The sequence below is a fragment of the Mercenaria mercenaria genome, chromosome 3 (genome assembly GCF_021730395.1).
Source record: "Mercenaria mercenaria strain notata chromosome 3, MADL_Memer_1, whole genome shotgun sequence".
NCBI classification, from domain to species: Eukaryota; Metazoa; Mollusca; class Bivalvia; order Venerida; family Veneridae; genus Mercenaria; species Mercenaria mercenaria.
In genome coordinates, this window is record NC_069363.1 from 97,802,430 (window position 1) to 97,813,096 (window position 10,667).

Here is a 10,667-nt window from a genome sequence, read left to right on the forward strand (position 1 = left end):
GAGAGAACTGAAATGTTTACAAAAGATTGAGAGTTTTACTAATAGACATTTGCGAATTAAGTCTAAGTGGACTGTGAACACCTACGACCATCGATTTTTCAAGGGGACCGTCTCAACATGGTAATTTTAATTTATGTTTGGTAGGAAAACATTCCGATGTCATAGGACGCAAATAATATTATTTATATGAAACATGTCTCAAATGCCATTATGTACCTATTTTATACTTTCAGGAACGTATTGTATTAGAATCTATTTGTTGTCACGTAGTTAGCAGTCAGTAGTAGTCATAAGTCAATTCGTAAGCCGTAACATTACTATCGTAGGTCGTATCACTTGCACTAATCCAGAGTTATACTTATCATCTCCCTTGGCCCTTCCCATGAACCCTTTGTTATGTCATCAGCCATTATTGTTGTTGTATGAACAATAAATATACATTGTCCAAATATATTATTATATATATTTACAGGTATGTTCTGATGTCCTAATATATATTGTTAGCTACATAAATATGTGTTCTAAATAGCTAAGGCTTTTAAATGTAACTGATATATTGTTATAAAGTACAATAAATTTTGATGACATTTATTGAACACCGTTGACATATGTGTAACGAACCCTTTGTTATGTCATCCGCCATTATTGTTGTTGTATGAACAATAAATATACATTGTCCAAATATATTATTATAGTAGTTTACAGCGCCCATCTCATATGTACAAGAACCCGCAATAAACAAGTAGCCCCGTGACACCTATATGCCCTTTTCTCATCGATTCGAGCCTTCTCATCGATTCGTGACGTAATAATCGCTGCCAAATTTGCGCTCGTGCGACTACTGTTCTTGTCCGAAATATATGCAATTTTAACACCGGATAGTACAAGCAAGTACATATCACGATAAAGACTCATGCAATTTTTCATCAATTTATATCAAATACTTTTTGAGCTAGGTGCGTCAAGAACTTCGGGCGACGGACGGACGCTCAGACACACGGATGCACGGACAAGACCAAATCTATATGCCCCCACCACTCATAGGGGCATAATTAAGATAGAAGTTGATAATCTGAGGCCATTTCTTGAACTGCAAAATTATTATTCCTATAGTTGTGTTGCTTCGAATGTTTAGCTTCGCATGTTTATTTACCCCGCCCACTTTTCCCTAGTTTGAGAGTGTACCACTCTTCCAATATTAATCAGAGTGTACTGATATATTGTCATTTTAATGTTTATTTAGTTTATAATATCTGCTGAAAATAATACCTGAATATCTCAACTAATAAAAAATGTTTTAGATTTTTGGTGAAGTTCGTCCATTGAAAATCAGTAAATTTGATTAGGCCACTTTGTGGCTCTGTGTTGAAAAAAGTATTCAAGACAATTTAAAACGCAACATGTTGTGTAAATGTCCATTGCATAGTTATTTTATCACGAAAGTTCCAGGTAAAAAGTTTGAACCATTTTTAAAAACGCGGCGGAGATTGTGTTCCTGGCTGGTTACATGTCAAATTACCCCACCCACTTTAAATGTGAATTTCTATAAAAGTAAGTCAAAACTGATAACAGTAACACTTGTGAATGAAACTTAATACATGTAGGTATATTGTCATAAAATATAGAGAAAATCAAAACACATTTTGCGCAGATACCTAACTGTGACCCCCCCCCCCCCCCCCCCCCCCCCCCCTTTGGAAGTCCCAAGCCATCTACAAGTGGAACAACATATCGAAGCCAGTAACAGAGATAGACAAGGAAGTGTCAGATACAGAGTTTGAAGAAGAAATACCAGAGGAAGAGCTTTGCTGTATATGCAAATGGTCACCTCCAAATCTGGCTGGTCATCCTGGAATCAAAATTATCAACTGGGCTTACTGTGACAGATGTACCCACTTGTTCATCTAGCTTTCTGCTCATCTATGAGGGTTGTGAGACGACATACCTCGTTTTTATGTCCATGCTGTGAAGCATAAAACTACACCAGTTAGATGGCTAAAATTGAATTTGTTTTTAGATTTCAATTTGTGTTTGATTTGCTGTTAAATATTCTCTTTAAGATTGTCCGTTCTATACTTGTTCAATACTCCACCTTGCATAACTTGCTTATTTGTTTGTTTTCATCACTATACTGTACCTACATAACGGTTTTCTTGTTGCTAAAAATTCCGTCCACAACATCCACACACACATATCAGAAACAGTAAAACACGTGCAGTGACAAATTTTGAATAACAACTGTAGTTCCAAGAAAACCATGCTAAATTTAGACTGATTATAGAACAGCCAATCAGAGGGCTCGAATCGATGAGAAAGCTTAAGGCTGACATAGATTGAAGGTCACAAAAATAAAAAGTAAATAAATCGATAAACATTACGTTTTCATGTTTTTTGGTTGTTCTAATGTTTAATAGTGTGAAATATTTGCTAGAAATTGATATTTATATGACAGACACAATCCGTAGAACTGCGCATGCGCCGCTATAACTGTTAAAGGCTCGAATCCACGAGAAAACAGCATATTGACGGTAAGGTCTGGCTAATTATGCCACCGCACAGGATAAGATTTGGATTTGTTTTTCCGTCTGTCTGTTCGCCAGAGAAATGTTTTGTTATACATATCGCAAAAACAGTATTTGATCTAGCGTCATAACACTTTGAAATTCCTAAAATGTTCTTCAATATTATAAGTTGCGCATCTGCGACAAAGTTGAAAAGATGAGCTAGTTTGATCGCAATGTATCCGTATTCCATGGTCGTCGTCGTCCGACATGAAAAAATCTAAACTGGGTCAGATGGGATCAAAATGTAGGTCAGCAGGTAAAACATTGTGAAAACTGTAGTAAAGGTAATATCTTGCGTCTCCATTCCTCTGTTATTATTATACGCCCGAAGGGACGTATTTTGGGATGACACAGGTGTTCATCTGGCCGTCTGTCTGTCTGTGTGTCCGTCTGTCCGTTCGTACCGACTCCGCTCTGTAACTCAAGAACCCCTTGAAGGATTTTAAACAAACTTGATACAAATGTTTTCCACATAAAGACGACGTGCAGAGCGCCTGTATCAAGTGGCTCTCTTTAAGGTCAAGGTCAAACTCATATCACTGTTTCGTGTCCGCTCTGTAACTTTTGACCTGTTTGAAGGATTCTAAAGAAACATTGCATAAATGTCCACCACATCGATACGACGTGCAGAGTGCATGTTTTGGATGGCTTGCTACAAGGTCAATGCCACACTTCAAAGGTCATATAACTGTGTTTCGAGTGCGACATGTAACTCTTGAACTGCTTAAAAGATTTTAAAGAAACTTGGCTCAGATGTTTACCACACTGAGACGGCGTGCAAAGCACATGACTCGCTTCAAGGTCACACTTAGGGGGTCAACGGTCACATGAGTATTTCAAGTCAACAGCTTTGATAGTAACAGAGATATTTGACTATATCAAAATTTCTTAATTAAAAAGGGACATAATTCTGTAAAAATTCCAATCACAATTATGGGGATTGTTTTTCCTGGTGTAGACTTCGATAGTAAATAATTATTTCAACTTTTAAGTCAATAGCTTTGATAGTAACAGAGATATTTGACTTTTATCAAAAACTTTAACCAAAAATTTTAAGTTAAAAGGGGGCATAATTCTATCAAAATTCAAATAAAAGTTATGGAGATTATTTCTCCTGGTGCAGACTTTGATAGTAAATAACTATTTTAAACGTCAAGTCAATAGCTTTGATAGTAACAGAGATATTTGACTTTATCAAAAACTTTAACCAACGGCGACGCCGACGCCGGAGCGAGTGCAGTACATGTAGCTCTACTTTTTCTTTGAAAAGTCGAGCTAAGAACAGACACATCCAAATATATATCACCTACTGCATAGTGATGATATAATTACCCCAACCCTATTGCCGTTATAAACTCTTTTTCCTACCGCGCATAATATAATCAAATTATGTTGAGACGGTCACCTTGAAAAATTTATCGTCTTGGGTGTCCACAGTCCACGTAGACTTAATTCGCAAATGTCTATTACTACTTTGTCGATACTGTTCATTAGCTGTGAAAATTTGACAGCATTTGGATTTTTATAATAGTTCCCCTTTAAATATTTCTTTCTTTCAACTGTAAAATGATTACACTTAAAAAGATGATAAAAATCATCACCCAAAGCAACAAGTTCTAGGGTTCCTATCGATATTAACGAAGTACCAAAAAGTCATTCGTTTCGCTGCACATCTTTTGAATCCAAGGAAATATTGTATGGTTATCGTAATGTTTAGTAGTATATTTCAAAACGTGTAGTCTTTTTTTAGATTTATCAATTTTTATTTGTCTTTATTTGGCACCTTTAAGCGAGTGTGGTGGTGAGATAACTTTAAAATACACCTACCGCACAACCAGTGTTCAAATCTGATACACTTAACGAGAGTAATACTAAGAGACTATAACTGAAGTGTACACGTATGCTGGTGAACTGACGAATGAATACAAGTGCACAATGGTAGTATGCTATTCATTCGCTTAAACTGTTTATAAAAAATATTTATAAACAGTTTAAGCGAGTAAAAATATTTAGTAAACATATATCGGATACAAATACTAATAAAATCTTGTCTTTGCACCGCGTGCATGTTTTTAAATCGTTTCTTTTCATTTAATTACAATCGAACCTGTCTTTAAAGACCATACTTAGGAAAAGGAAGACAGTGCTCCTTGTTGACAGGTGGTCTCTCAGCATAGGTAAATGTACACAATTTATTGAAAAGTGGCCTTTATATACAGGTGTTATAGCGGTGGTCTTTATTTAAAGATAGTCGTTAGCAGAGATTTGAATGTAAAAAGAAAAACATGTTTACGAAAAAATCTTACACTAGATCTGTAATATATATAGGGAATTCTGACTCCCCACCCAACCCAGTCCCTATTAAAGAGCTTAGACATGAAGATGAACAAGAGTGCCAGAATGTCACAATATACGCCCGTCACAGCAAATTTCTTTACTCTAGCTGCTGTATTGCAAATTAATTTTAATTTTGTGGTTGTTTAGTAATCATTGTAAGTCTTTTGTTTTCCTAAGTCCACAAAAAAAAATTCCTTACCAGGTAGAGAGACCTTAAAATACACCTAAAATTTTAAAGTAACATCTATGTAGTACCACAGAAAAGTGTTCTTGGTTTTTCCCTATGGTCAATTATAAAAAAGTTACAATATAAGTTATTTATAGTAACAACTAAGGGAAGTTAATCTTAAAAAAAAAATCAAAAAAAAATTGTAAGTCCACACAAAAATCTTTACCAGGTAGAGATTGGTCAAAATACACCTCAAAATTGGATGTAGCATGCATGTTGTACTACAGAAAAGTGGTCTAGAATTTTCCTTACGACTAATAATGAAGAAGTTACAATATAAGCTATTTATAGTAACAACAAAGGGAAGTAATTCTAAAGAAAGGAACTGTGCATGACACTTCCTCTCAGGATGGTGTATAATTGTGCCAAGTTATATCAAAATCCCTCCATGCATGAAGAAGAAATGCTTCGGACAAAGTCATTCTTGTATCTGAGCTTTTGCCTCTAAGTGTGACCTTGACCTTAGACCTAGGGACCTGGTTCTTGCGCATGACACTTTGTCTCGTGGTGGTGAACATTTGTGCCAAGTTATATCAAAATCCCTCTATGCATGAAGAAAAAATGCTCCGGACAAAGTTTTCATTCTTGTATCCTTTGAGTCTCCAAGTGTGACCTTGACCTTAGACCTAGGGACTGGTTCTTGCGCATGACACTTCGTCTCATGGTGGTGAACATTTGTGCCAAGTTATATCAAAATCCCTCTATGCATGAAGAAGAAATGCTCCAGACAAAGTTTTCATTCTTGTATCCTTTGACCTCTAAGTGTGACCTTGACCTTAGACCTAGGGACCTGGTTCTTGCGCATGACACTCCGTCTCATAATGGTGAACAACTGTGCCAAGTTTTATCAAAATCCCTCCATGCATGTAGAAGATATGCTCCGGACAAAGTCATTCTTGAATTTGAACTTTAACCTCTAAGTGTGACCTTGACCTTAGACTTAGGGACCTGGTTCTTGCGCATGACACTCCGTCTTATAATGGTGAACAACTGTGCCAAGTTTCATCAAAATCCCTCCATGCATGTAGAAGATATGCTCCGGACAAAGTCTGTGGACGCCGCCCCCCACCCCCACCCCACGCCCGCCCGCCAATCCGCCCGCCAGGGGCGTTCCCATAATACGTCCCGTTTTTCAAAAGGGCGTATAAAAAAACCTCTTTTCACAGTATTTCCCAGATAATATATAGCAAAAAAAAATGTTACTCATATTTAGAATACACTCCCGGAATTACCCCACTCGAGTGTAGTTCAAATATCTAGTGACACCAATCGTAAACATACCTAAAATTTGTAAAGTGGTATATTTTGCATCAGGGACTTTTTGAATATCAATTTGATAACACATGCAAGTGTATTCATGGAAATTTGATAGCTTTCAATGTTAACTAAATTGCTTTCATTCTTATCGCTTTTTAAATTAAATAGTTTTTCCTTCTAGGTCCGATTTTACTCAAACGAGGATCTTATCACAAACTTTGAGACGATTGTTAAATCGTTTTATGAAAGAAGGGAAGACAAAGCTACTGGACTATTTGTGGCTGAATCTGGCCTGGCACTGTAGGGCGTTGTCTTGAAGTTATTGGTTTTCTGTCGCTATTTAGGTAGTTGCAATTGCTTCATTGATGTATGGAATGTATTAATTATAAAATTGCTTAACTGTGGATCTATACTTAATCAAATTTAGGAAACAATCAGTTCGTATGTGCATTTTGAAAAAAAAGGAACGATGTTGGTTTAGTTATTTCCCCTAGCTGATTTAGTGGGTTTCATGCAGTTAAATGCTAAATGTGCGAAACTTTTTTTCTGCATGCTTCGTATCAGTTATAATCATTAAAGATTTTACTTTTGAAGACTTAAGATACATAAGAAAATCCTTTTTGAATCATTATTGCATTAAATAATCCAAACACTGAACAATCATTTTCTGCTCACGTAGCATACTTATTGATCAGGAGGCTGGATATTCGTAGCTTGCTTCGCTCACAAGTCTTCTTCTGATATTATGTATACCAGAGGGACTGAAGCAAATCAGTCATGTTTCATGTATCTTTATCTAATTTAAAAGTACCAAACCGTCCCCACCCCCTACCCCCTGTCAATAATGTTACAAGCGAAGGGACATAAATACTCAAGCGGCGTTGATGGCTCTATCGTCTAGAGTTATTTCCCATGGTTTGTACATGCCGGTAATGGCTACTTATGCGAATTTTCTCTTTAAAGGTGCAAACATACTGTAAAATCTGGAAAATAAGCGCCGATTCAGAGGATACATTTCTGAAATTACGTGCTGGGAAAAGTTGCCTATATGTATGGTAAGTAGAGAAGTTGGACAAAACTACTTAACAAAATGTATTTTCTGGTTGTTGTGAATGTCAAACAAATTAAAGTATTAAGTATTGCAATTTCTGAAGAGAGTTCGAGCTCTGTAAACCGTCACTGAAACAGGTTAGCATCATTTTACAGTGTTTTAAAGATTACTACAATAAAGAAGCATGACACTGTACATAGATCAGTACAATAATCACGCGTGCACGCTAATCTATCTGAGAAAGTACTTTTTCTTGTGGTTACGCACAATGATTGCCTGTCATGTTCTAAAATTTGTAAAAGAAAGATAAAAACTAATCTGTGTTCAGACTCTATGTTTTGTTCAAAGGAGATAACTTCTGAGGCTATTCAAATTTTGCATAATTTTGTCCATTTTCTTCTCAAGTCTGATGAAGTCAGAATATGTATAACATTTTTTTTTTGTAAAAAAAAATGTCTAGTTGGTAGCCAGACTAGATAAAAACAAACGTCATGATTTTTTTAGTTATTTTCTAAGGGCCATAACTCTGGTGTTACTTGGGCAGATTAACTGAAACTTGACGGTCCGCATATCTTTATAGTGTTGAACATGTATATGAAGTTTTACTTAAATATTCCTAACCACTTAATGATATGGCTCCGAACAGACGGACGGACGGGCGGAAAGACGGACGGGCGGACAGCGCCAAAACTATATCCCTCCGACTTTGACGTAGCGAGGTGGGGGAACGGTGAAACTTTTCATGTTGATAAATATTCATGGAAGGTTTAAAAAAAAAATTAAATAATAACCACTTCCTAGATATGGCTCCGGACGGACGGACGGACGGACAACGCCAAAACTATATCCCTCCGACTTTCGTCGGGGGATAATAAATCAAAAGTAGAGCTGCTTACGACAAAAGCGCATGCCTGCCACAACTGCCTAATCATCTGAATAGTAAAAAAGAAAGTACATTTAGGAGTAAATTTTGAAAGTACATTTCAGTAAAAATGTACACTTCAGGAGAAAGTTTTGAAAGCACACTTCAGGGGTAAGTTTTGATTCAGTGATTCAATGACTATAATTCCGAAAGGCTGTGAACGATTTTGGCTAGTTATCGAACTTGGTCGAGCACTTATTGGCAAACACATTTTGTTCAAGTTTGGTGAGGATTGGATGAGAAATATTCGACTTTGAGTAGGGATAAGATTTGTTTATATCGTAGCTAGAAACTGAGTTCAGATTTATTATGAAAATTTATAATACGCCAAATTGAATTACTCTCTAAGTTGCTGCATGTTAACGTACCGAACCAATAGAATAAGAACGGTTTAAGCCTCGACAGCTTAGCTGACTAGTTGACTATCATAGTTGTTTATATGCTCTTGTAAATACGACACCGCAGTAGCCTATAACTGGAACATTTTCAGTTGGATCCTAGTGGTTCAGTTTTAAGAAAAGACCAGTATTAGAAAACCAGATACACTGTGTCGCCATAGTATTAGACGCTAGCACAGTAGATGCGGCAGACGCAATTAAGGATACGATACATAGAGAATAACAGGCTACTTATCAGGTCGAGGCTGATATGGGCTGGAAGGGGTGAGGGAACCGAACCCCTTCCGCCCATATCAGCCGAGACCTGATAACATTTGATATCAAAAGACAGTAGCCTGTTATTCTATTTATCATCAAACTCATACAAACTGCCTAGAAAAACATATGTCTTCATCTCTTATTTCGTAAAAAAATGTCTTCTGAAGCAAAAAAATAAATTTATATTTTACAGATTTGAAAATTCATCCGCCCCAGAAACTTCTGAACGAAACAATACGGCAGCCATATTGAATTCAACTCCGACAATGTTTTTGACTTTCTGATATTCTTGTAAAAAAATAACAATGAAATAAACTCTTACCTGCGAAAAAATCAAAAATCATCCTCTTGAATAAACCAGAACATGCTTTATTCCCATAGATCTATCATGAAATATTTGACTCAGACAACTACATGTCCAAAGCGCTGAAAATTTCACTTCCAGTTCCAGACTTTATAGTTTTTTTAAATCACTAAATGTACACTGATCGAAGAATTATAATTAACTGATTCAAGAATAATAATTAACACAAATACTTTTTCTAATACTTGATAAAATGTGCATGCCTTAAGTATATCATACATTGTCAAGTGTATTGTAACCCTTTCCGAGAATCGATCTATGTAAACATTGTGATGTCATGATGAACGTTTCACAATGACGTCATTCAGTGCTATTGTCTGTGTGATAAAATTAGAGACAACCATATTCAAGGAAATTTGTTGAGATTACAGAATCTATTTTTTAGAAAAAAAGTTGTGCAACATCGAAACTGGACTCTGTAATAAAATCCAATCTGATGTAAAAACTAGTCCGTCAATATGGGAGGAGCTTAATTTTGATATCAGGTAAATGACCTGATAACAAAATAAAATATCAGGCAAGGGATATCAGGCACTTTGCATAGTAGTTGTATGATAAATAGAGAATAACAGGCTACTGTCTTTTGATATCAATGTTATCAGGTCGAGGTTGATATGGGCTGGAAGGGGTGAGGGAACCGAACCCCTTCCGCCCATATCAGCCGAGACCTGATAACATTAATATCAAAAGACAGTAGCCTGTTATTCTATTTATCATGAAACTCATTCAAACTGCCTAGAACAACATATGTCCTCGTCTCTTATTTCGTAAAAATATTCTGAATCAAAAACTTAATAAATTTATATTTTACGGATTTGAAAATTCATCCGCCCCTGAAACATAACAATAAGGCAGCCATATTAAATTCAACTTCGACAATGTTGCTTGACTTTCTGATATTCTTGTAAAAATAACAACGAAATAAACTCTTACCTGCATAAAAATCAAAAATCATCCTCTTGAATAAACCAGAACATGATTTATTTTCCCATTATTAAACATTTGACTCAGACAGCTAAGTACACAAGGGTTCGGCTCATGCCTAGGTCCAGGCCCTACCCTATAAGAAAAACACAAGGGAAAGCATTTCACATAGAGCAAAATTCTATGTCCCTTCGGTTTTTCGCTTGCTGTATTTTTTCTAAATAAATATTTTCTAAAACTATATAAATGTATGCCATTTGTTGTCTATTAAATTCTGCGCACGATGGTACCAAATTTTCTTAAATGCGTGCTAGCAAACGCGAGAAAACTGCATCCGAACTTTCAATAATGTTCCGAAATATT